This window comes from Enhydra lutris, unplaced genomic scaffold (genome assembly GCF_002288905.1).
Source record: "Enhydra lutris kenyoni isolate GAN:26980312 unplaced genomic scaffold, ASM228890v2 scaffoldscaffold12, whole genome shotgun sequence".
In the NCBI taxonomy this organism is placed as follows: domain Eukaryota; kingdom Metazoa; phylum Chordata; class Mammalia; order Carnivora; family Mustelidae; genus Enhydra; species Enhydra lutris.
Genome location: NW_019154096.1, coordinates 43,044,696 through 43,072,341, shown reverse-complemented (window position 1 = coordinate 43,072,341; position 27,646 = coordinate 43,044,696). Strand labels below are relative to the sequence as shown.

Here is a 27,646-nt window from a genome sequence, read left to right as displayed (position 1 = left end):
AGTTTGGAAGTGGGTTGTCCTATATGCATTAATATGAGAAGTTCTCCCAAGATTCTGTTATTAAGTGGAAAAAGCATATTGCAAAAGCATGACTACATAAGATACCATTTATGTTAGCCATTTACGTTAACTTACAGATGAAATCCAAATTATGCAAAAGCAAATTAAGAAAAAAAAAACCTGTCAGCAGGGATACACACACTAGTTACAACGTCATCTTCAGGGAAGACCTCAGGCTTGGTAGCAGGGAGTGAGTGGCCATGCAGGAGGAATTCTGTGGCATCTGTAGGTTTCATTGTTTTAAGTAACAGAATGTGTTCATGTATTATTAGTGTAATTAGAAGATAATCAAAAGCAAATATAAAGGATTTGATTTCGTTTGACGCAAAGAACAGGCGTAGAGGTTCACTTTCTGACTCTAAGTCATCAACATCCACGTTTTTCCACATGATACCATCCTCTGTGCCATCAGGAGAATGGATAATGTGGCATTTCTCAACACAGCAGCCCCCTATGTCTTTCTGGATACTCTCCCATGCCACTGATCCCCATTCTGCAAGGTTTGATGCTAGTACTTTCTCAATCTTACCAGAAGGTGTCACCAGAATGTTTCAGACACCATCCAGGACTCATTTCTTCGTCGTCGGATGGTCCTTCAGTGGTTCGTTAATGGAACCATTGAGGGACTGAAATCCTCCAGTCAAGCGAGGAGTGGTGACAGGTGCAAGAAGCAATATTAATTTGGGGGCAGCCACCTGGGCAACAGAAAGTTAGGGCTGCCGGTGGAGAGGCAGATCCTGATTTCTGAAGTGTTGAGGTGTGAAAGTGTACTTATGGACTCTAGAGTCTCTAAAAGCCCTCCCAACTCTGGAGCTCTGCAACTGGGTGATTTCCAGAAAGAAAACCATGTGAGACTGTAAAGCCTCATTTCTCTGCCAGTGGGCCCAAGGAGCCTGGTGGTAGTACGTGGACCAAGGACTCTAGACTTCATCCTGCCTGCGAACTCTAGACTTAGTAGGTGGTAAAAGACTATGTTGCTAAGCTTCAAGGAATTGAACCCTATCAGGGGAAGTGGCCCCCACAGTCCTTTGGATCCTGAAAATACCCTGAGCAAAAGCCTTTTTTTTGCCTTGGATCACTGAGCCCACTTTCTGAGAGCCCAGGATCATGGAGGGAGAAACTAGGGATGGTGAAACAGGGTCCCTGTTAGGCAGGAGGGGCAAGTCCTCCCTTGATCCTAAAGACAGACTCAAGGGGGAAATGTAGATGGGCTTCTGCAGAGCTAAGGGTTTTGCCCCCGACAGAGCAAAGCTGATCCATGTGTGGGCTACCCCATTCCTGTCCTGTGAGTTATACTATTCCCCTCCTGTCAGCCACCCCATTCCTACCTGTGAGCCATCCTGACCACCTCCTAAAGACAACCATGACTCTTCCTGACCAGTCTAACTGGATTCTAGAACCCTACCTGCCTGTCTGTGCCATCTCCCTGAGTATCACATGTCCTTCTGCTCACCTTGGTTACCGCTGGGATTTCCTGTGGAACTCTGCAGGTCACTCTGGCTTCACTCTGGTGGAGGGTTGGTGGGATGGGCTGGGAGGTCAGAGGCTGGAGGCAGAGCACAGGTGCACTGGTCGGGGTGAGTGGGGTGGGCTGGATGTAGGGCAGAGCCACATGGAGAAGATCTGTCTCCTTCCCTCCAGCCCTGTCCTCTACAGAGGAGGGAGACTGTCACATGATCAGATATCCTTGGACCTGGGATTGCTGCTGAAGCCTGCATGCTGTTTGTCTAGCATTAATGAGAATATTATCTCCAAGAAGGGACACTGTCCTTGGCGACACAGGGTGATCATGGGAGACATTTATCTCAGTAAATGTGAAGCCCAGCCATGGAGATCTGAATGGAAGGAACACAGATTTCTGCTCTTGTTAATTTCATGGTTGACTTAACTGTTTTTAAGTGATTATAGTGCGAGTGATGATGTGCTTGAAATGCTCTTTTTCTTCTTCCAGCCAGTTCTTCTCTTTCTTTGTCCCAAAAGATTCACTCTTAATTTGAAGCTCGAGTTCCCTGTCTTAGGGCTTCTTATGTGTTGTAGTCTGTGGGAACAGATTCTGCCTGTGGTAGGGGCTAGAGCACTGAAGAGAGGTTAGCGATGATGATGATGGTGATGAAGGCAATGACTATCCCTATTCCCCAGCTGTCCTTCTGACCAAGCTGTGTGCATGCATTGGTTTACAGAAATCTTCTCAACAGTTCCCAAGGCTGACAGCGCAGCTGCCTGGAATGTGAGCACCGTGAGGGCGGGGCTTTCTACCACTGCATCCAATCATCTAGAACAAGGCCTGGCCTAGAGCTGAGCTCAATAAATACTTGTTTCATGGGGGCCTGCGTGGTTCAGTTGGTGAAGTGGCTGCCTTCAGCTCAGGTCATGATCAAAGGGTCCTGGGATTGAGCTCCACATCAGGCTCCCTGCTCAGTGGGGAGCCTGCTTCTCTCTCTGCCCCTCCCCCCTGCTAGCTTGTTCTCTCCCTCAAAAATAAATAATGAAACTTTTTAAAAAGTAAATAAATGTTTCACAAAAGGGATGTCATGATCATCCACATTTTTTAAAACAACATAACTGAGCCTGAGGAGATTAGAAGACTTGCCCAAGGCCACCCAGCTTAGAGGCGGGAACTGAGTGGGACCCAAAAGGCTGCAATCTGCCTGCGGGGGTGGGGATAGTGCAGCCTCTCCTCGAGGTAGGGGAGTGGTGTGAAGGCACTTTGGAAAAATATGGAAAGTACTGTACAGGATGGGCTACATTTTTTTTTTTAAGATTTTATTTATTTGACAGACAGAGATCACAAGTAGGCAGAGAGGCAGGGAGAGAGAGAAAGGTTGGGGGGGTAGGCTCCCCGCTGAGCAGAGAGCCCGATGCGGGGTTCGATCCCAGGACCCTGAGATCATGACCTGAGCCGAAGGTAGAGGCTTAACCCACTGAGCCACCCAGGCACCCCGGGCTACATATTTTTTTTTTTTAATAAATTGTAATTTAGGTTGCAAGTTAATTTAGGAACTCTTATAGCATTTTTTTTTTTTAAGATGTAGGCTCAGGACCCTGAGATCAAGACCTGAGCTGAGATCAAGGGTCAGAGGCTTAACCAACCGAGCCACCCAGGTGCCCACGAAACAAATATGTATACCCCCACACAGTATTTTCCAAACATGGCCACACATGCATTTTTTATGGTATAACATGGAATCTCGCCCTGCGTCCGTCAGGTGCTTCAGGCCTGCGCCCTCCACTAAGGTGATCAGGAGCCACCAGCTGCTGACGGGCTTTTGCAGTATGGCTAGTTCAAATGGCAATGCGCTGAGCGTGAAGTACACGGCATGTTTGGAAGACTTTGTGAGAAAAAGAGGATATAAGCTATCTTGCGAATAATTATTATATTGATTATATGCCAGATAATATTTGGGGTATAGGTGGTTAATAAACTAGAGTATTGGGGCACCTGACTGGCTCAGTTGGTAGATCATGCAACTCTTGATCTTGGGGTTGTAAATTCAAGCCCCATATGGGTGTAGAGATTACTTAAAAATAAAATCTTTTTTTTTTAAGATTTTATTTATTTATTTGACAGAGAGAAATCACAAGCAGGCAGAGAGGCAGGCAGAGAGAGAGGAGGAAGCAGGCTCCCTGCTGAGCAGAAAGCCCGATGCGGGGCTTGAACCCAGGACCTGGGATCATGACCTGAGCCGAAGGCAGCGGCTTAACCCACTGAGCCACCCAGGCGCCCCTCTTTTTTTTTTTTTTTTTTAAGATTTTATATATTTACTTGAGAGAGAGACAGTGAGAGAGAGCATGAGAGGGGAGGAGATCAGAGGGAGAAGCAAACTCCCCGTGGAGTTGGGAGCCTGATGCAGGACTCGATCCCAGGACTCTGGGACTATGACCTGAGCGGAAGGCAGTTGCTTAACCAACTGAGCCACCAAGGCACCCAAAAATAAAGTATTTTTTAATTAAATAAAAATAAATATAGTATTAAAATGAATTGTACCCAAGAAGTACCTGCTTTATTTTTTAAATGCAGCCATTGGAAAAGTTAAGTGTCCACAGGGCCACACTGTGCTCCTACAGGACAGCACTGCCCCCCAGATTCTCCTGGACTCCGGGCACTCCGAAGTCAGACAGGGAGGCTCCTGGACAGGGCTCCCTCCTTGGCCCTGAGGGCTTAGTGAGACCCCATGGGGGAGGGCACTGCCCTTCCTGTGCCTGGGGCCTCACAGGGGCACCAACTGCAAATGTTATTCCAGTCTATAAAAAACAAGAGGCTGAGGCTTTGAAAGGCTCAGCAAGGGGGATGGTAAAGCAAGTGCAGACCCTCCCCCCACCACCCCTGCACTCTGCTCTATGCTGGTACATCTCACCTCACCTGCTTCTGGCCTGAGGTGTCTTCCCCTCCCTCGCCTATAAAATTCACCCATTTTAAGTGTGAATTCAATGATTTTTAGTTAATTTATAGAGCTAAGCAACCATCACCACAATCCACGTTTAGAACATTTCTATCACCCCATATGCAGTCCTTCCCCACTCCTACCCCATACCCAGGCAACCACTAACCTACTTTGTCCCAGCACCACTTAAGATGACTATCCTTTCCCTCCATTGAATTGCCTTGACATTTTTGTCGAAAACCAATTAACCATAAACATAAGGGTTTATTTCTGGCCTCTCAAGTCTGTTCCATTGATATATAGGTCTGTCCACATGCCAGTATCACACTATTTTTTGTTTGTTTTTTTTTTTTTACTGAAGCTTTACAGTATTTTGAAGTCAGGAAATGTAAGTCCTCCAATTCTGTTCTTTTTCAGAATTCTTTTGGCTATCTTTGCCCTCAGAGATAAGCTTGCCAATTTCTGCAAAAAATTCCTGCTGGGATTTTGAAAAAGATTGCATGGAATCTATAGACACTTTGGAGAGAATTACCACCGTAATGATGTTGCATCATCCAATCCATGAACATGGACCCCCTCTGTTTGTTGAGGTGCGCACAGGTTTCCCTCGGCGGTGGCCCGGTGTCCTGGGAGTCCTGCATCAGGCAGGCTCAGGGTCTGGGCCTCCCCACAAACGCGTAAAGCCGTATCAGGATGAAATGCCCCATATTACGTCCCTGAAGAATAGAGGAAAATTTTTTTTAAATGCTAGTAAATGGGGATTTACCATACCGCAATAGTGTAGAAACTCGGCTAAACAGACTGGCATTATGAAACGGAAGCCACGTTATGTTTGTTCCAGTGTCAAGAGAGCAATTCAAAACATCAGCTGGATGCTGCTCGCCCTCTTGTGGCTACATCTGGCACTATGGTGGCAGATGGGACTTGTCTGGGGGCCCCAGGAGGGGCCCCTGCAGGGTGGCTGAGTACGGGCGGCTGGCGCAGGCCTCTTGCCATGAGTGGGAGGGTGGGACTAGGAAGTCACCGTCTGTCTACTGCCTGGAAAGGGCAATCAGGACCCACCCCCTCCATGCTTCATTCAGTCTGGGTATCCCTGCAGACACCTTTCTTCCCGGGCTCTGAGAACATTTCTAAAGGCAATTCTACTACAGGACACCTCAAGCTGGTCTGAAAGCACCTTGACAAAGCGAGAAAGTAAAGGAAGTGAGTAAAAGAAGAAGCTAAACAACCATGAGGATGTCAACTATATCTCAGTAACGTTGGGACAAATAAATAAGGTTGTCTGCTTAACCAATTGTACCTTAAAAATACTATTTTTCATGTCAAATACCTTTTATTGCCCTTTTACTATAAAATTATTTTGTTAAAATTTGAAAAAAATATCAAAAATCATAAAGAACAAAAACTTATACTCCTACAACCCAGTAACAACCACTGTAAAATGTGCATATGCATTTATAGGGTGTGTTGATGTCCACTTGAAACAAATTACTCACTATAATGGGTGTGTCTGTGTCTGTGTCTATGTGTATTCATATATAAATGCCATTGAAATATGCTTTTTAAATTTGACATTACACAATAAGCATAATGTCAATAAGCAGATGCCTTTGACATCATATTTTCTCTCCTGTATATTATTCCATTGCATAATAACAATTTCATAATCAGTTCTCTGGTTTGGGCTATTTCATTCATTCTAACTTTTAATTACTAATAAGCCATTCTCTAATGATCATTGGGGTCAGTTAGGATGTTTTTTACTTCAAGTAACAGTAAATCTAAATCAAAGTGGTTGAAACGAGGAGGATAGAGCAGAATCTCACATAAGACCCAGAGGTGGGAGGTTTCCAGGTGGGCTCACAGTCTCACTGATCTCATATTTTACACGCAAGAGAACGTCACTAGAGGATTTAAAAAAAAAAAAAAAAAAACACCTTCAAAACTATTTGTAATTTTTTTAAAATTATTTGAGAGAGAGAGAGAAAGAGCATGCAAGCAGGGGGTAGAATAGAGGGAGACAGACAAGCAGACTCTGCTCTGAGTGTGGAGCTCAACAAGGGGCTCGATCTCACATCCCTGAGATCATGACCTGATCCGAAATCAAGAGTCAGATGCTTGGGGCACCTGAGTGGCTCAGTGGGTTAAAGCCTCTGCCTTCAGCGCCGGTCATGATCCCAGGGTCCTGGGATTGGGCCCCGAATCGGGCTCTCTGCTCTGCAGGGAGCCTGCTTCCTCCTCTCTCTCTGCCTGCTTCTCTGCCTACTTGTGATCTCTGTCAAATAAATAGCTAAAATCTAAAAAAAAAAAAAAAAAGAGAGAGAGAGAGAGAGAGATGCTTAACCAACTGAGCCATCCAGGTGCCCAAAAGTTATTTGTACTTTTGAAGCTCCTTCTAGCTGCTGTGCAGTCATTATATGTAGAATGGGGCAAGAGAAAGCAGTGGTGAGGCTATTATCATAAATCAGGAGCAAGGTTGGGGGCTTAAAGTCAGGAACTAGCAGTAGACACTAAAGACACAAATATGAATATATTTTGGAGGTAGAGCTCACAACATCGACAGTAAGTCTGGGCAAAGGGTCCCACATTTTTCTCTTAAGCAATTGGGTAGAGAGGGTGCATTTCTTGGGATAGAAAAGCTGAAAGAACAGGTTGTAGGGAAATGTTCTATTTTGGATGTATTAAGTTTGAGATGCTTGTTGAACACCCACACGGATATGTAAAGTAGGCAATTAGATATGAGTGTTCAGTGCCCAGAGAAGAGGACAGGGCTAGAGACACACACTTGGGACTCATCAGCCTGTAGATAATATCTAACACTAGGTAACTGGGTGAGGTCACTTGGAGAGAAGTGTAGACAGAGGAATGCAGGACTACAGGAGTGCAGAGGAGTGTAGACACAGGATGGATCTTTGTGGCACTTACAGGTCAAGCAGAGAAGGCCAACCAAGGACAGCTGGAGAGTGGAACAGCAGAATTAAAAGAGCTGAGTCATGGAAGCCAGAAACAAAATGCCTCAGAATAACAGGTCAGTCAATCAGATCAAGTACGGCTGAGAATTCAGATAGGAAAAGGACAGAAATGGAGTCACTAGAAATCTGTCTCTCCAATATGGTGGCCATTAACCACACGTGGCTATTTAAATTTAATTGAAATTAAATTAAATTAAAAATCCACTCCTCAGTTACACTAGCCACATTCAATCGCTCAACAGCTACATGAGGCTAGTGGCTGCCAAATTAGACAATGCAGAGACAGAACATTTCCACCATCCCAGAAAGTTCTACTGGGCAGCACTGTGAGAGATAATGATTGTATGAATTTTTGCTGATAAGAGAACAGAGAAATGGATTTGTAGTGGGAAGGCAAGCAGGTGTCAAACAAGAGTGGTTTTTAGTTTCTTTTTGGTCTTGAGATATGCTGGAGCATGAGTATTCGCTGATGACAGTGAGCCATTAGAAAGGGAACAATGGATGTTCCAGAAAAGCAAGTTAGGTGTGAAGACCTTGAGAAGCTAGAGGAGATGGATTCTGCTGAGAACTGAAGGGACTGAGATTTTACCCTATTTGCAAGCTAACAAAGTTAGCCTGCCAAGTTTCATGAATGCTGGTAAAAGACACATGCCTGCCCGTTGCTTCAGGGGTAGACAGCATATCTATCTTCCAAGGCTGTTAGCTAAGTGAAGATCATCCAGAACAAAGGTCAGTGCCTAGCTAAATGTGCAGAAATATGAGACACCATGGAGAACTGTCTGCTGAGAAGAGCCAGAGCAAGGGTGAATGTCTTGACTGTAAATGCGAGCAGGGACAAAGCATCCTGGATGACAGGAGGCCCAGCTGAGTGTGAGTCCAGATGCAGGGAGGGGGTGATTTTGACGATGGGATGACAAGGCAGTTCTGGTCTAATGGAGACTATTTCTCCAAAGAAAAGTCACAATAGGGTGGGGAGACAGGGCTAGGAAAGTGAGAGGAGTGAAGATATGATATATTGTCCTAGAAGACGGTGTGTGGGCAGAATAATGGTTCATCCACATCCTAATCACTGGAAACTGGGAGTGGGACTTTACATAGAAGAAAGGACTTTGTGGGTATGTTTAAGGATCTTAAGATGGGGAGATTATCCTGAATTATCTAAGTGGCCCCCATGTAATCACAAGGGAAAGAGGAGGACAGGAGAATCAGAGGAGATCTGAGGACAGAGGCAGGGGCTGGAGGGATGCAGGGTTACAAGACAAGGAATGTGGGCAGAGCCAAGAAGCTGGAAAAGGTAAAGAAACAGATTCTCCCCTAAAGCCTCCTGAAGTAATACAATCCAGCCAACACCTTGTTCTTACCCCAGAGTGTTAGAGGCTGAACTGTGGGGTGCAGCCAGGTGGTCCAGCAATGAGAGTAGAGCAAGAGAAGGGAAAGTTGATCTGAGGGAGCGTTTATGATGATGACCCTTGGAATCTGATCTAGTAGGGAAGGAAGTGAGGAAGGTGATGGATAATTAAAGGTAGGATAGTAGGTAGATTAAAGGTCTCAATGGGGCAAAAACTGATATAATGGGGAAGAGTGAATTTTCTAAAATAAACCAATCTCATCATGTAACTCCTTTGCTTAAAACAGTCAGTGTTGTCCAATTCCTGTAAGATAGCATCACATTCTCTAAGAAGGCCCTCAAGGCATACCTGTTTGGGCTTGGCCTACAGCTCAAGCCCCGCCTTTAGAATTCCATACCCTCTGTCTCCTTCAGGCCTTTGCATTTTTTTTAATAGATTTTTTTTTTAAGATTTTATTTGTCCATTTGACAGATCACAAGCAGGCAGAGAGGCAGGCAGAGAGTCAGAGGGGGAAGCAGGCCCCCCACTGAGCAGAGAGCCCAATGTGGGGCTGGATCCCAGGAACCTGAGATCATGACCAGAGCCCAAGGCAGAGGCTTAACCCACTGAGCCACCCAGGCGCCCCAGACCTTTGTATTTTTGTTCCCATCTGGAGCATTCTTCCCAACCTCCACCCTTCATCTACCATGGCTGATTCTCATTCATCTTTCAGGCTCCACCTGGAATGCTATTTCCTCTGACAAGTTTCCCAGAGCCCTGGACTGGTTAGACCCTCTGCTGGAGGAACCCTGCATGCCGCCTCCCACAGCACCATGTAATCATCACCTCTACCTCCAGACTCCAAACCCTCCAGAGCAGGTACAGCACCTAGCACAAAGGAAGACCTCCCAACAGGGGATGAGTGAGTTAAAAATAGACACCACTTGAAACGGCTTAAATGGTTCAACTACAATGACAGATGAGATGAGAGACTGGGGAGATCCCTAAGAAAATCTCCCATGTCAGAGCTTCAGTTCTGGGGAACATTCTGGTTCCCCCCTGACCTCTAGCCAGAGGTCCATTGCATTTCCACACTCCATTTTGTCAAAGTATTTGAAATCATCCCCCTCCCCAATCCGGTCATGTCAGTCCAAAGTTTTAGTCTCCATTTTTGTTGACCTTGCAGCATTCTTGTTTTCCTTTTCCTTCCCTTTTCCTCATAATGTCTCTGCAGAGATCCTTTTGTGATTCTTTTTTGGTAATTCATCTCCTTGGAGGTGTTTTCTGAGCCAGCTCTTTGTAGAAGGTTCATTTCATGTGAAGGAGAACCCAGGGCTAGTCAAGGTTTTAATATGTGATATCTTTTTCCATCTTAAAAAATGAAATATCTGACACATGAGAGAATATATGAAATATAAAATATCTAAGATAAAGAAGAAAATAGAACAAAGACCCATGTACCTGGCACTCAGGCTACAGAATTGGGTGTTATCACCATCTTTGGGACCCTTTAGTGCTCCCTTGCAGGGCAACCATGTCCCCAAATGTGTGCTTACTAATCACCTAGTATTCTTCCTAGATAGTGAATGTCTTTTCTTAATTTAAGTCTAATTCAATTTAAGTTTCACATACACTTGGACTTTTAAAGAAGTGGTTTTATGCTGTATATTTTCTTTTGCGATTTGCTTTTCCTAATCAACATTTTATTTGAGAGCTTGCTCCAAGTTGGAGGAAGTGGTGACATTTGTTAGTCATTGTCCCTGCTGGGCAGCATTCCACTTTAAGGACTGTACACTATTTCTTTATTCTTCTGTGGAAGGACCTTGGTGTCCTCCCCAGGCTCTATGATGTTATCTATCTAGACTAGAACAACAAAGCTGCCTAGTCCCCGGGAATCCTACCCCAGAGGCCCCCTGGGGTCTGCTCCCTTGGGCATGAATGGCTGGGACTCAGGACATGCCTAAAGTCAGCCCTGCTAGATAGCAGGAAGCTGGTTTCCCAAGTGGCCACCATGTGGATACTGCAGCCCCCAGAGATGACCCACTATTCTATGCCTTTCATGTCTTTCATGGGTTTGTCAGTTCTCACCAACAGTGAACAGACTTGGGGAGAGGCCCCCTTTTCTCCACCAAACTTACTCTTTTCTGTCTGTATGGCTTAGATGTGAGATTCCTTATTCTCTGCAGCTGCAAAGAAGGCGGGGCTGCACCCCAACCCGATCTTGTGAGAAAGGATGTGCGCTCCTCCTGCGGCCTGTTCTTAGCCCTCCCTCCTTGGGCTGTTGATGGTTCCTCTCTCACTTGGTGGTTCAACATTTCAGCTCTGTCTAGTTTATCTGAAGATCATAACTGTTTTTATCTGATTTTGGAAAGAAAATGAAATGCTGACTTAGTGTCACTGTCGATTCAATGTAAAACTTCAAGGTTCTTAAAACTGTCCATTTCCCAGCCCAGTCCCAGGGCCCCTGCACTGGTATTCCACATGAGGCCTTAAGCATCTATACGTTTAAAAATCCCTCTGGGGGGGCGCCTGGGTTGCTCAGTGGGTTAAGCCTCTGCCTTCGGCTCAGGTCATGGTCTCAGGCTCCTGGGATCGAGCCCGGCATTGGGCTCTCTGCTCAGCAGGGAGCCTGCTTCCTCCTCTCTCTCTGCCTTCCTCTCTGCCTGCTTGTGATCTCTTTCTCTGTCAAATAAGTAAATAAATAAATCTTTAAAAAAAAAAAATCCCTCTAGGGGCGCCTGGCTGGCTCAGTCAGCAGAGCACATGACTCTTGATCTTGGGGTTGTAGGTTCAAGCCCCATGATAGGTGTAGATATTACTTAAAAATAAAATCTCTAGGGGCACCTGGGTGGCTAAGTTGGTTAAGGGTCTAACTCTTGATTTTGGTTTAGGTCATGATCTCAGGGTCATGAGATCGAACCCCCAGTAGAACTCTGAGCTCAGCAAGGAGTCTACTAGAGATTCTCCCTCTCCCTCTCCCGGCAAGGGTGTGCACACATGCGCATGCGTGCTCTCTCTCTTGCAAATAAATCTTTAAAAAAAAAAAAAAAACTTTAAAAATAATACTTCCAGGTGATTTGAATAGGGCCATGTTGGACAGATTTGACATAGAAACCCTACTTTCAGGACATGTGGGTGGCTCAGTGGGTTAAGCGTCTATCTGCAGCTCAGGTCATGATCCCAGGGTCTTGGGATCAAGCCCCACATAAGGATCCCTGCTCAGTGGGGAGACTGCTTCTCCCTCTCCCTCTGCTGCTCCCCCTGTGTATGCTCTCTCACTCACTCATTCTCTACCAAGTGAATAAGTGGAATCTTTATTTTTTTAAGATTTTATTTATTTTTTGACAAGGAGAGACACAGTGAGAGAGAGAACACGGAGAGGGAGAAGCAGGCTCCCGGTGGAGCAGGGAGCTCAATCCCAGGACCCTATGCTGAAGGCAGACGCTTAACAACTGAGCCACCCAGGTGCCCCAATAAATGGAATCTTTAAAAAAAGAAAACAAGAAAGAAAAGAAAGTGAAATTTTACTTTCCACTTAACTCTTATTCTATTATTTTTCAATTGAGCTCTCTTAAGAGTTAAAAAATACTGATATTCCAAATTCTTTTTCCTTTTTATATGAACCTTTCCACTTATTTAATAATTCTCTAGCAACTGTGCATATCAATCTGTATTTGGTATGACAGATTTTTTTTTAAGAATTTTATTTATTTATTTTATTTGACAGAGAAAGAGCACAAGCAGGGGGAGTGGCAGGCAGAGGGAGAGGAAGGAGAAGGCTCCCCACTTAGCAAGAGGCCTGATGCGAGGCTCTATCCAAGGACCCTAGGATCATGACCTGAGCCAAAGGGAGACACTTAACCAACTGAGCCATGCAGGTACCCCCAGATTAACCTTTTATTTATTTACTCAAATGATTGGGCTTATATCTTAAATTAGCTTGTTAATAAGGACATGTCTTCTTTCTTACATATGTTTCCTGACAACAGGAGAGTCATCCACATGTCCTACTGGCCCACCATGTAGATGGAATGAAATACTGAAGTCCCCTCCACCCACACCAGTGCAGCCCATGTGACCGTCCTGACACCATCCTGGTTTCTCATCCTTGAGTCTGGAGGGGCTGGCCCTGTGAGCACATGGCCATCTACGCATTCTGATTTTGTAGAATTGAAATCTCAGCCTGTGAGGCACAGGGCTAAGTGCTTAGCTTGCCATGTCCCATCAACTTATCTCTAATTCATCCTGGAAAAGTAAGAAATGCCCACCAAAGGAAATACACTCCTAAGGAGGTCAACATTTAACCAGGGTCAAACAAAAAATGCCTTCACTTTCTCTGGGCTCTGTTCCTGGAAACAATCACAGGGATCATGTATTGGTCCCCGGATTTTCAATCAAAACATATCCTGGAGTTGATGCCAAAGAAGGTAAATCAGAATTTCCTTTGGCTGCTGTTGGCTTTTGGCTTTCTTTCTTGTGAAACACATACACTTGATTTTTCTTCCTCTGGGATGGGCATGCAATTATACAATTACCTATCTTTCTCGTGTAAAACCTAAAAGACAGCTAATGGCCCACAACATGAAATATCACTTAGTGAATACTTTTCTGATTCTGATTTGCACTGCTTTGGTCAAGGTAAGGGTGTGTGTGTGTGTGTGTGTGTGTGTGTGTGTTGGGGAGGTGGTGTGGGTGTGTATGGGGAGAGAGAGAGAGCAAGCAACACACATACATAATATTTTTGTACTGATACAAAAGGTATTAACACAGTAAAAACAGAAAAGCTGGCTTTTGAAGCTGTGGTAATCCCAAATCTTTCTGTCTCTCATGCTACCCCTGGGATACTGGAAGTGGGAACAAAAACACTCTTACTGTTGGAACTACCGTTGTCTGGGTATTTCCTACCTCCTCCCCCAAAGACAACCTGGGCATAAGGAGAAGACACCCAGATGAAGGAGTTTCATGAGGCTCTAGGACAAAACACAGACCTATTCTATGTAGTGGATGGTCACCTCAACAGATGACCACGTTGCCTGCAGATCATGTCAGTGTTATTCCCCCTCTTTATATTCTTTCCTCACATTTATTCCTATCTATCTAGATATCTAACTACCTACTACCTATCCTCTCCCCTCTCCTCCCTTTCTTATCCTAGAGTTTTGCCAGACTCTGGAGCTATGTTTAACTATGGAGTTATTTTTTGCACGATTATATATATATATATTTTAAAGATTTTATTCATTTATTTGACAGACAGAGATCACAAGCAGGCAGAGAAGTTGGCAGAGAGAGAGGAGGAAGCAGGCTCCCTGCTGAGCAGAGAGCCCGATGCGGGGTTCGATTCCAGGACCCTGGGATCATGACCTGAGCCAAAGGCAGAGGCTTTAACCCACTGAGCCACCCAGGCGCCCCTACACGATTATATTTATTTGAGAGAGACAGAATGAGAGAGAGAGCGAGAGCAAGCATGAGGGTGGGGGAGAAGCAGAAGGAGAGGGAGAAGCAGACTTCCCCTTACTGGCCCAATCCCAGGACTCTAGGGTCATGACCTAAGCCGAAGGCAGATGCTTAACCAACTGGGCCACCCAGGCACCCCTAACTATGGAATTATAATGTGGACATCATATTTTGTGTTTGGTTTTAAAGGGAATGCTTCTAAAGTTTTTTTATATATAATTTTTTTTTAAGATTTTATCTATTTATTTGACAGAGAGACAGACAGCAAAAGAGGGAACACAAGCAGGGGGAGTGGGGAGGAAGAAGCAGGCTTCCTGCTGCTCAGAGAGGGCTTGATCCTAGGACCCTGGGATCATGACCTGAGCTGAATGCAGATACTTAACAAACAACTGAGCCACCCAGGTGCCCCTAAAGTTTTAAATTAAGTAGATGTAACAGGTCTGGGTTTATAGCTTTTACAAGATTAAGGAAGTTCCCTTATAGATCTAGTTTACTAAGAGGTTTTTTCTACTTTTCTTTCATGTGTCCATTGTACAGATCAAATTTGGGGGAGTATTTCCCTGGTGCTTTAAAAGCACTGCACTCTGGGGGCACCTGGGTGGCTCAGTCAGTTAAGCCTCTGACTATTGATTTCAGTTCAGGTCATGATCTCAGAGCCCGCATCAGGCTCTGTGCTGAGTGTGGAGCCTGCTTAAGAGTCTCTCTCTCTCTCCCTCACCTTCTGCCCCTCCCAACCCCACAGCACATGCACACTCTCTCTCTCAAAAAAAAAAAAAATAATAATAATAATAATAATTTTTAAAAATTTAAAAAGCAATGTACTCTGTTTTTTTATGATGGTTGTCCTTAAGATCGATACTTATTTGTTTTTTAAACTCAACAGTATCCATTTCTTTCTTGCCACAGGAACTTTAGCAAACTTTCTCACCCCTACACCACATCTCCCATCCCCATCTGTCCTGTGCCTCGCTGGGGAGGTTTTATATATATTTGTGACTGATGGGTTCACAGTGTCTTCTATTATCCTGGGTATTATTATGTAAAGATAATCTGCTTCTTGAGAACTGCAAAAGAGAATCTCAGGACTTGGGTTTTCGCTTAATAACTCAGGAAGTTAAACATTTTTTTCATGGCAGCTAAAAGGACACTTCTGGTTCTGAGAATTATCAGCTGATGCCCCTTAACATTTTCTTTATATTCTGTTTTAGTTTTTGTTATGTGATACTTGTTGATTATGGAAAATTAATAAAAGCAAAAAAAGTCAAGCAGTAGAAAAAAAGTGGTAATCACCTAAAATCTACCTGTGGTGAGCTTTGGTCATGTTAGACATTCAGATTTGTGGCCTTTCAGGTTTTCTCTCAGATGTACACCACATGGACTGACGGAGATTTCCCCTGCATGTCCACACAGCAACTGGAAGAGAGAGGCAATATCAGGAAGGATTAACTCTATCCCCAAACAAATCCCAAGGAGCTATGGCATAAACACGGTTAGCACTCTGTTTATCCATAGGGATGTGGGCTCCTAGCTCTCTGCACTGCCATCCTAGGGCAGAAGGGCCCAGAACGGCTGCTGGGGCTCCCGCCATGATATATGCATCCTGAGCAGCAAAGAGAAAGAAAGGGAGAAGGGTGCACACCCTCCCTAATAAGAACATTGCTCAGAAACCACACAGTCTTATCTGTACAGATTGCCTGAAAGGTAGTCACAGGGACTACACAGGGAATCCAGCTGCTAGGGGACCTGGAAGAGATACCCTTTTCAATGGGTACAAGGCTGCCCACTCCAAATCAGGGTGCTTTAACTCAGGAAGAAATGCTGCAGAAGTTTCATCTCAGTTTTTCAGAGGATAAAAATGAGTCCTTAAAAAAAGACACTTGAGGGGCTCCTGGGTGGGCTCAGTGGTTAAGCATTTGCCTTCAGCTCAGGTCATGATCCCGGGGTCTTGGGATCGAGCCCCACATCGGGCTCTCTGCTCAGCGGGGAGCCTGCTTCTCCCTCTCCCTGCCTGCTGCTCTGCCTACCTGTGCTCTCTCTGTCAAATAAATAAATAAAATCTTTAAAAAAAAAAAGACACTTGCCGGAAGTCCACTGAAGTGTATTGATGCTGTATATTGGGGTATGTACTAACCTTGTGGGGAAAGATACTTGTATTTTTGTCTCTAGACTTCTGCTTCTTCAGTGATAAATCATGAGAGTTATTTCTCCTTGTCTTATTCTTGAGACTGAGGCAACCCTCAAACTTCTTTCAGATATTAATGTCAGGAAATATTCTTTCAATAAACCCTCATGCTATAACACTGGGAAGGAGACATTCAGAACAGAGGGACAGGTTTCACTGAAATCCTGATTTTGTTCTCAGAGTTAGCTCAGCTGACATGATCACTCCCAAACGAGTGCAGACATAGCTATCCCATCCATCTCTATTCTACCGCCCTGTGCTGGATGTGGCTTCAGCGTTTTCCCAATCTTATTTCACTTAAAAATATGGGGAGGGGCGCCTGGGTGGCTCAGTAGGTTGAGGCCTCTGCCTTCAGCTCCGGTCGTCGTGATCCCAGGGTCCTGGGATCAGGCCCCACGTCAGGCTCTCTGCTGCAGGGGGAGCCTGCTTCCCGCTCCCCCTCTGCCTGCCTCTGTGCCTACTTGTGATCTCTCTCGCTGTGTCAAATAAATAAATAAAATCTTTTTAAAAATAAAATAAATTAGTGGTTTTAACAGATACCAGAAAAGAGAAGAAAAAACAAAGTTAATCCCTTCACAAGATTTTATCTTAGGTGACGGTTTTTCTCTGAACTTCTCTTTACTGTTTACATAATAAATAGAAGACCAAGAATAGAAATAAACTCATCTGATATACCCATTGTTTCCTTTTCCTTTTCTTATTCATTCCTTTCCTGTCTTCCTCCTTTTTTTCCTTTCCTCCCTCCTCCCCCACCTCCTTTCTTCCCACCTTTTCTTTCTATAAGATGAACCTGAGAGGGGCACCTGGGTGGCTCAGTTGTTAAGCATCTGATTTTGCCTCAGGTCATGATCCCAGGGTCCTGAGATTGATCCCGGCATCAGGCTCCCCGCTCTGCAGGAAGCCTGCTTCTCCCTCTCCCACTCCCCTTGCTTGTGTCCCCTCTCTCCCTGTATCTCTTTCTGTCAAATAAATAAATAAAATTTTTAAAAAGTAAATAAATAAGATAAAATAAATTTTAAAAAGATTACACTAAAATATTATCTTTATTACAGGGTTTGGCTGTTTTGGGGGGTGTTTTCTTGGGTCACATAACTGCCTTTATTGTGAACAGCAGGTGGAACACTTCCAGCAATAGTAAAAAAAAAATTAATTTACAAAAGCAGGGATTCAGTGAAGCCGCCTGATTGGAATGCTTGGGAGCTCATACGTAGATGTCAACCCCGAGCAGCTGGAAGAGGACTCCAAAGCCAATGAAGAGCGAGGACACCAAAGAGATGAGGAGCTCCGTAGATCTCCCCAGTATACTTCCTAAATGAAGAGCCAGGCGGAAAAGAACAGGCCAATGGCCCAGCACCACAGTCAGATGGCGGAAGACAGCCGAGTTCACGAGCTCTGCTTTGGCAGGCACAGGGTAATCCACTGCTCCACCACCAGAACAACATGTTGGCTTGACTGCAGGATTTTTTGACAGCCTCTTAAATGTGCCGAAGCGGAGTACCATGCCTGCTTCACCCAACTCCTGGTCCTTTTTCACAAACCTCTTAACTGAGGAGATCTATAGCCTCAAAGTCATGATTTAACTCACCTGCTCGTCCGTAGCACATGGGATCTCCCATCTTCTGGACCTCCTGTAAAGCGCGAAGTGAAGAGGCATGAGGAAAAGAAGAAAGCAATCTAGAATTCCCCTTGAGTCGTGAGGGTTTCTGTTTTAAGTCAAGGCCCAGTTTTTTTTCCTTCTTGAATTAAGTTACCTAATCTCTTTTTCCCTAGAGGAGAAACTGATGGGCCAGAATGGACACTGGGCAACATCAGGGGCAATCCTGAAAGAAAGCAACGTCTCTGGGTACCTGGTGGCTCACTTGGTTGAGTGTCCAACTCTTAGTTTCAGCTCAGCTCATGTTCTCAGGTGCGTGACATGGGAGCCCCACATTTGGGTTCCATGCTCAGCAGGGAGTCTGCTTGAGATTCTCACTCTCTGCCCCTCCCCCCACTTGTCCACGCTCTCTCTCTCTCTCTAATATGTCTTTTAAAAAGGAAAGAAAGAAAGCAGCAAGTTTCCATCCAGTGTGTCGGTAGGAACAGGTAAGCTCTTGTGTCACAAATCCAATGATTAGTCATTGGGAACCACTCGGGTGATCTGTTTTTCACCAAAATACCCCTATGGAATAACCAAACAGCACTGTAACATTTTGGAGCCACTTGCCAAGACAAATTAGGTGTCAGCCAAGGTTATTTGTAACATACAAAAGCAAAAAAAGCAAATGTCTTCTAGGACTTGTGAAAGTGAGACAGCCCCCGAATAGGCGTCACTTGCCCCCTGGCCCTCTGCCATCAAGGTTCCAGCTCAGTGAAAGGCCCCCTACAAAGATTTCAGCCCCTACTGAAGTCCCCAGTATTGGTAAGGTAGGAGTTTCTGGTTGTGGCTGTCTGGTCTGTTGCTGTGTCTAAAAAGTCACCTAATAGAAAAGTCCGATTGTCCAGGAAACAGCTGACTGACTACCAGAGACTGGAACCAAGGGACACTGGGTGAGGCCCAAAGTAAAATGTGTACAAGCTTAACAGGCAACAGGCTTATATGCTTTAGCCACTCCAGGGGTCGGCCTCAGTCCACTCTGGATTATCCCAGACCCACAGTACAAGCAGACTCAGACCCTCTCTGGAAACCCCACACACACCCAGAGCGTGTACTTCATGGGCCCCTGAACCTTGATGACCCTTGATGGGGGATCATTAAGTCATTTTTGCAGGACCCTGAATGGGACCCAGAAGACCACGAGGTCCTGAACTGCCTCCCACATTCTCATTCAGCCCAGGCCACAAGGTTCCCTGCAAGTCCCCTCCCTGTCCCTTTGGTGTCTGGGAACAGGAATGAAAAAGGATCCAGAGAGTCAGTATTGGGTCTTTCTGAGATGGATGGGTCTCCTTAGGTAAATGGTTCATAACTTCTCATAGCTCCTAGACCCTTTGAGAACTCAACAAATGTTACTGGCCGTCTCCTCAGAAAATGCACATTGTCATCCATGCACAAGTCTGAATACATCATCTCTACACACAACACTGAATGTGATGCCAGACACCCTGCGGCTCCATAGGCCTCCAATTAAGAGTGTTTCTCAAGGTAGACCTGCTTCTGAGGACTGTTTGGGACCCCTGAGATCCCAACAGAGGCAGAGCATAAGGAAGGGGACATCAGCATTCTCCAGGCTTCCCAGCTCAGACCCAGCAGACATGCGCCCAGCAGCTTGTGAAGAGGCATTAGTTACTCAGTTAACCAGGGAGCTGCTGGCCAGGGCATCCATTGGAAAGATTGTCAAGAGCTTGCAGAAGGAATTAATTCACTGTCACGGTCAGCCAGATAACCCAGAACCAGGCAACCAAGACAGCTGTTTACCCAGGGGGTCTTCTGGGGGTCGATCCTAGAAATTCTGAGCCTGTCCTTTTAGGCAGCAGCCAAACTGACTGCCAGGCAGCTTTGTGGTCAGTTGGGGGTTAAACCAACAGTGCACCGGGCAGGCTTGTTCTGAGGCAAAGATGTCCTACCATTGTGTCAACGCAAAAGTACCCTGGAAGGACAACAGAAAAATCAGCCTTGGCCAGGGCCTCCCAAGGGCATCTTGACAACATGAAAGCAAGAATTCTTGCCTCTAGGACCAGGCTGAAGAGGGACTGGGAAAGGGGCAGGGGGCTCTGGGCTCAGGGAGTCAGAGGTGGCCTCTAGATGTAACGTGTTGGGCTTCCCTTACAGCCCACTGGCCCTGAGGTCACTGTCCCCACCTCCCTGTCCTTAAGGCAAGTGCTCTGAAAAGAAAACAGGGAAAGCAGAGAGAGCCTAAGAAAACTGAAAAGAGAATTCATGGAAACAATAAGAAGCTGCACAGTTTCAGGGGCTGTAGCATCTGGGGTGGGGTGACAGCACAGAGGGGGGTGACAGGGCACAGCAGGGCAAATGCTGATGAGAAATTCCATCACCCATGGAGCGGCACCCGAGCTCACGACCCCCTCCGTGATCAAACATTTGGTGGAGGCAGTGACTCTGGCGGAGAAGTGACTGTACAGGGGCCCCCTTGCCCATCGCCGGGGAGACTGAGACAGAGAGTGAGCCTGAGGCAGTGCCCCAAGGGCAAGCACAGGGGAGTCCTAGGAGCAGGAAGACAGGACCTCTAGGCCAGAGACTCTGTGATCTTGAGCAATGACCCCATGTTTCTGGACTTTCTCTCACTTCAGAAACTGGGGTTGTAGGGACACCTGGGTGGCTCAGTGGGTTAAAGCCTCTGCCTTCGGCTCAGGTCATGATCCCAGAGTCCTGGGATCGAGCCCCGCATCGGGCTCTCTGCTCTGCGGGGAGCTGCTTCCTCCTCTCTCTCTCTCTCTCTCTCCCTGCCTCTGCCTACTTGTAATCTCTGTCAAATAAATAAATAAAATCTTAAAAAAAAAAACAAAAAAAGAAATTGGGGTTGTACGCTCTGACTGAGGTGAAGCACCAGGAGCCCTCCGGCATGGCTCTCTGACACCATCCTTGCAGGGAAGGCGGGACCCTCAGGGATCCTGCCTCCCTCACAGTTTGAGGGACAATGGGATGACCAATAAAGTGCCTTTGTCAAGGGTTCAGCAGGAACATAAGTCATGAACTCCAAATTCTTCACATCCCAGTCCTTTTGGCAGGATGAACGGTGCCCATCCCACAGTGCACAGCAGACTCTCTGGGGGAGCTTCTTTAAAATAACATAAAACCGGGGCATCTGGGTGGCTCAGTGGGTTAAGCCTCTGTCTTTGGCTCAGGTCATGATCTCAGGGTCCTGGGATCGAGCCCTGCATCAGGCTCCCCACCCCCACCCCACCTGTCTCTCTGCCTACTTGAGCGATCTCTCTCTGTCAAACAAATAAAATCTTGGAAAAAAAAAATAACATAACATAAAACAAAAGCATTTTTTTTAGTTGCTCTTAATTTTGAAATTTTTTTTTCACATGAAGCCACAGATACACAAGCATGGAGATCCTTAAACATAAACCTTCGGCACAGATGCATAAAACTTTCACTTCATGATAAATTCTAGAGATTGGGAGGGAAAAACATTCTTGAAAAGAATTACATTTCCACTAAACTTCTCGATCCCTAACTGAAATGGAGGCCAGGGGGAGGCCCCACTTTGAGCCCAAATTCTACTCCATGAAAAAGAAAGAAAAGTGTTGCCTTGAGAGCCCTCCTCCAGGTCTTCCTAGAAATGATTTTAGACTGCTCGTCTTTGAAACACTTCAGTTTGAGATACGCTGCTATGAAAACTTTCCGTGCTGTCATTTCTGTGACAGCTTGTCCTTGACCAGAGCTTGCCGTGTAGCCGCTAGCAGGGGTGGGCAGGGCAGGGGCTCTCTGGTACCAAAGATGCTCGCCTATGTTCCAGGTGGGTCCACAGTTTTGTCAATTTTCCTACAGTTCTTGACTCCTCTCCTTATTAAGTTTTTACTTGCTTTGATGGGTTCTGCTTGTTGCTTTATATTTCTGCATTTTCTCACAGCCTTTCTTCCTTTCTGTGTATCTAAGGCCTTCACTGCTGTTCACTCTGGTCCTGTGAGCCTCTGCAGGTTGGCTCTGGAACATCAGCAGGGGAGGCTTTGAGCCTTCTGCACCCAGTTTGACTTCTTTGAATTCTCTTGGGTGATTCCCTGGGTGAGGCAGCGTCCTGTTCTCAGGCACATTCAGAAGCGAGAGAACCAGTTTTAGACATTGCTGAGAGGTTGCAAAGGACTGTACTAATTCCAGGGGGTGGGCCGAAAGAGCCCTCTTGACTCAGATGTTATTTTTCTGGAAAGATCTTATGAATATATCTTCTGGGAACTGGCTTTTGGATTCCAGCCTTGTGGGTTTTTCAAAAGGTAATTCTGCTGCTGTAGCCTTCTATTCACAATCTGGCCATATTCTCAGCACTTGTTACATTTCTACACAGATATTTTTAAACTTTGGCTCAGTTCATTGTTGATTCACTCAATGTCTCCAAGAATAAAGTGGTAATAAGCACTGGCTTCCAGAACACATCCAGAAACTGGCCCAGGCCAGGGATCCTTGGGCAGGGTAACCCTTAAGTCACCCGGCCCTCCTTAACAGATGCTATTTCATTAAAATCCCTGACCTCGCCACAGCTCGATGGCTTGGACCTCTTCTAAGCCAGAATCAGAGGTGCTGAGTTCTTGGGGCCCCATGGGTCTTCTAGTACACCCAGCCCTCTTCATGCGCTTCCATTCCAAGACTTGTTTTTCCACTCTCCAGTGTTCTCTGATGCGGAGTGAACCTCCTCACTTCACTCACTCTGGTCTTTGATTTTGAGGGTCCTTCAATGATCTCCTTTAGCTGGTGATTATTCTGCTCTGTCTGTCCTGTGATGAGCTCCTTCTCTGATATTTGCTCTGTCCCCCTCACACACAGAGATCGAAGTGGGGCAGCCCCTCGATCATGAAAGCTTCCCAATTCCTCACTGAACCCCAGGAACCTGAGGCTTCCCAAGGATCCAATGGTCTGGGACGATTAGGGGAGAGAAGAGACCTAGCAGGAGAACAGCTGCTCAGAAACACTATGTGGGGTGGAGGCTGGCACTCCTCTTGGTCTATCTCAGGTCCTACCCCATGAAGCTGCACCCGGAGCACATGACCCGATGTTTCTATGGTAATGGTATACAATCGAAACTCTTGTCTCTGCATCACTTCGAGGTTCCCACATCTGCATCTTTAATTCGTTGCTCAGATATCCAGAAGCAATGAGCCAGAATACAAAGAAATGGGAGACTCGATTGAAGAGCCAGGGTCCTGGGGAAAAGATGGACAGGGTACTTTTGACAGGAGAAAAAGGGCCTTGAGGTCAGGGACTATGAAGCTAGGGACCAAGGCTATAACACCTGGGAGGGACCAGGGATTTGGGGTTTAAGAAGCTTATATTAGGGGGGTGCCTGGGTGGCTTAGTGGGTTAAGCCTCTGCCTTGGACTCAAGTCATGATCTCAGGGTCCTGGGATCAAGCCGCACATCAGGCTCTCTGCTCAGCAGGGAGCCTGCTTCCCCCACCATCTTCCTGCTGCTCTGCCTACTTACGTTCTCTGTCAAAAAATAAAAAATTTAAAAAATTTAAAAAAAAAGAAGCTTAGATTAGGAAACAAAGGAAAGGCCCAGGAGAGGTTGCCTAGAAGATTCCTGGAGCCCCAGAAAGCAGAGATCTAGGACCAGCTAGTAGGGGTGAGGGGAGAGAACAGCTTGTCCTAATGAAGGCCTCCTCCATTGCAGATCAGTCCTGTACTGGGCCTTCTAGCTGCTGCAGACATGCGAGAAGACTTCTTAGCATTCCTGCAAGGGAATCTGTCCAGAGGACCCCAACACTGGGTAGGAGTGAAGAAAGAGGCTCTTTGTAAATGTTTCAAATTATAGTTCTAGATCACAGAGTTAAGGCTGCATCACAGAAAACAGTTATTCCCTTCTCCTTTCCCCACTGCCAGCTCCCAGAGGACATCATCTCCCTCTTGGGCTTTTCCATCCCTGAGCTTTGCCAGGTTGTGTTTCCTTCCTCTGAGGTCCTGCCACCTTCCCCTCAGCTCTTGTATCACAACATGTGTCCCTTGTTTGCAGGGGTGACTCTTTTACCAGCTTATGTCATGTGATAAAGACGTTTGGTCAAGCTTTCCAAGCACCTCATAGCAACAGTCTTCTCCCTCGTTCATTTGTGTTCCCTTTACTTCTCTTTTTGGGCAGTATCTTCAAAGTGATCCTTTGCTGGATCTTTTTCCTTAACGCATCTTGAAGAGGAACCTATTTGCATAGGACATTTGTGCCAGGGAGACTCAAGTCTTCTGTCCTAGACTTGCACAGATTTTGTTGCTATTCAAGCTTTTGTGTGTAATCGTGTTTCTCACCTTAAAAGAATAAATGTGATATTTTGTATATGAGAGGTTAAAAAGGTAAGATATAAAGAGCACTAATAGATATGGGCCAGTGTGTTCTTAAGTAAAGATTCAGCCTATGGGGGCGCCTGGGTGGCTCAGTGGGTTAAGCCGCTGCCTTCGGCTCAGGTCATGATCCCAGGTCCTGGGTTCGAGCCCCACATTGGGCTTTCTGCTCAGCAGGGAGCCTGCTTCCTCCTCTCTCTCTGCCTGCTTCTCTGCCTACTTGTGATTTCTCTCTGTCAAATAAATAAATAAAATCTTTAAAAAAAAAAAAAGACTCAGCCTATGAAACAGAACACACCATTGTCTCAATCACCCTCTGCCTGAGCCTGAGTCTACGTCTCAACAGTGAAAATCATTGGCCTTGGATATGGACATAACCCCCTGACCCACCCTCAAGTCTGCTTTTATCTTCAGTTGTCATGATTTCCTTGATTGATTTTCTTTGTAGTTTTACTAACTTGTGTTGTATTCTGAAAAGTCTAGTTTCATATGTCCTAGAACAGTCTTTCTCCATGGCCTTGTGCTTGGGTCTTCATCTCTAGTACCTCTCAAACAAGAGGCCTGTCCCTTCAGACAAGCCTTTCAGATGTTGTTTTCCTTATAATCAGACACTAAACTCAAAAAAAACAAGACTCAGTTTTACACCCAATCCATTTTGGTGTTTCCTGGGCAGCCACCAGCTCCCGAGGCTTGCTCCCTCAACCTTACCCCTCTGACATGGCAATCACGTGCAAGAGACCCGCAAAATAACAGACACAGTGCTATCCTCACATTTCATTAGCTCCACATTTTTTTATTAGTGCCACATTAAAGAGTTGGCCTGTTGACTTATGTATCCAGCCCACAGGGTAGAAAAACCTATAAAGTCTAAAAATGAAGTTCCGGTCATTCAGAGGTTAATTTTCTATAGTCAAGGGTACAAAGCATTAGTAAGATATTATATTAACAAGAACATTTTAGAGTCTGTACACTTTACAGGATGACTTGAGAAGCCTGGCTAAGTGGATGTGTTCATGCCCCCTGGGAACATCCTTCGATATAGTTCTATATCAAACCCCACAAAAGGTTATTTCTCTTCATTCTGATATTGCTGGTTATGGTTATAATTTAACCACTCAATCTTATCTTCAGCAGATGGTTTCTGCATTCCTACCATGCTTGCCAGAAGACACATTATAAGCTAAAAGACAGAAATTACATGTCCAACAAAGGACTGTCTCAGAACCAGCCAGGAAGGGACTGGTTGGATACTAACCAAAGGACGCTACAAAAAAAGACTCATGGGTACAGGATTCTTAGCATCAGCTAACATTACCTGTAAGACTGTCCCAGGGAACTGAGTAAGGACTCCTGGGACACTTAGCTCAGAACAGAAACAAGCAAATCACCATGACTCTGGGGCAGAGGTGCTGACCTGTGTTTCAAGAATCCGTGGAGACTGGTGTGTTGTTGCATTGTGCATTGGTACTGCACTGACCTCAGCGTCCAGAGGAACAAAATCACATATCCTCAGTCAATGGGCCTTCATGCTGACTTACAAACTCCATGAATAGAGAATGGCAGGCCTGCGCTCTGGTGGAGAAGAAAATGAAGACTCAGTGATAGCCCAGCATGCCTCCTGCTCGCCCCCGTCCCTGGCCCCTGGGATGAGATGACAGATGACTGGAATCACGCCTGGGGAGACATCTGCAGCTCACCCTTCTCCAGGATCATTTTCTGCTTCAGCCCCACTCCAGAGGAGTCTTAGTATTAAGAAGTAATCTTACACGTTGCAGCAGTCCCTGATGTGCCCAGCCAAGACCGTCCACCTGCTCCCAGCCCTCAGTCTTGCTCCTTTCCCCAGAAAGAGGCAGTGAGGCAGGGAAGCTATGTGAGAGACAGGCTGAAAACCAGCTGGGATCCAAGCCACAATGGCTGAGCCTGTGAAACCTGAATGACATATTCCCGAGTTCATGTCCCAGCTCTGTCACAAGCTAGCTGTGGTCTGTCTGCATTTCTGTTCTCCCTTTCCATAGAATAATGGCGAGGGCCTCACCACTTTGGCTTGTTATGAATCTTTAATGAATTCACATGTACAAAGACCTTAGAACAGTACAGCATCATGAATGAGTGACCATGATGTCGTATCTTATTTTCACTTGGGAGAACTGGAGGAAGACTGTCCCTTTGAGCTTTGATGACCACTGTTGGTTTCAGCCCCAGCCTGGAAATCAACTAAGATCATGGGTAAGTGCTTCATCAAGGGCACTCATTGATGACAGAGGAGCAGACCTAGAAAACCAGTATGCTTCTGTAGCTTCCCTAGAACAGTATTGTTGCCTTCCCACTGCAGCTCTAACCTCCTGCCAGAGCCTGTCTGCAGCCCCTCCCTGCTGGAGAACCCCTCCTGTTTCCACTTTTGCCTCCACTTCTTCAGGGTAGAATTTCTGCCTCCCCCAGAAGCAGGGTAGGTGAGCAAACAGCCATGACCGAGCTTCTCTCCATGTTGCCAGACCCAAGGGTGAACTCTGGGCAATGGGACAGAAGGTGGGATGTGGACACAAGATTCCCAGTCCTCCCTCAGAGACCTACTCACCTGGCACATTGCCAAGGATTCCACATTAACAGATGCTTCTGTCAGAAGTGCTCTAGTGTGTTATCATTTGGAAATTATAAAGCAACAATGTCCCCTGTTAATATTTACATTTCACCAGCCTTTGAAATAACATTTTAGTGAATGCCCTTGTCAATAATTATCTTGTGCATGCCCTTAATTGTTTCTTAGAATAAATTTCAGTAATAGAATTGTTGAGTTAGTATAAGAATTTTTACACAGACAGACAAATAAGACTTCCAAACAAGGGGGTACCCAGTGACTCAGTTGGTTAAGCATTTGACTCTTGAGCTCAGCTCAGATCTTGATTTCAGGGTCGTGAGTTCAAGCCCCATGCAGTGGGGAGCCTACTTAAATAAATAAATAAATAAATACATATATACATACATATATATATAAAAAGATTTCCAAAGAGGTTGCTACCAATTTACACTCTTACCAGCAGTAAACTAGCATCCCTGTTTCCTGAACCTTTGCCAAATGCATATTTCATAGTCTCTATCTCTATATCTCTATAAATCACTGCCAGCTTCTTAGATGAAAAATTATATGTCTTTGTGAATTATCAAAGTTCCCATGAGAGTTTATCAGTTGACTATTATTAGAATCATGCTCTGTAACAGCCTGCCACCAAGTCTCTGGGGCATATAAGATTTTGTTTCATATTCATGCATGTGTGCGGTAGCTGGGCCTCAGCCAATAGGTTTGACTTAGTCTGGCCTCAGGATGGGCTCAGGTCTGTTCTCTAGGTC

At 45.6% G+C, this 27,646-nt stretch overlaps 1 long non-coding RNA gene across 1 annotated transcript; it reads right to left on the bottom strand.

The window, feature by feature from the left end:
* Window positions 1-4,947: 4,947 nt before the first annotated feature.
* LOC111144854 lies at window positions 4,948-25,867 on the bottom strand. The gene is made up of 4 exons (XR_002640444.1): window positions 25,716-25,867; window positions 17,967-18,009; window positions 15,490-15,612; window positions 4,948-5,158 (listed from the first exon to the last, which is right to left on the bottom strand). It is a non-coding gene; the product is annotated as an uncharacterized LOC111144854 (long non-coding RNA).
* Between the last annotated feature and the right edge of the window lie 1,779 nt (window positions 25,868-27,646).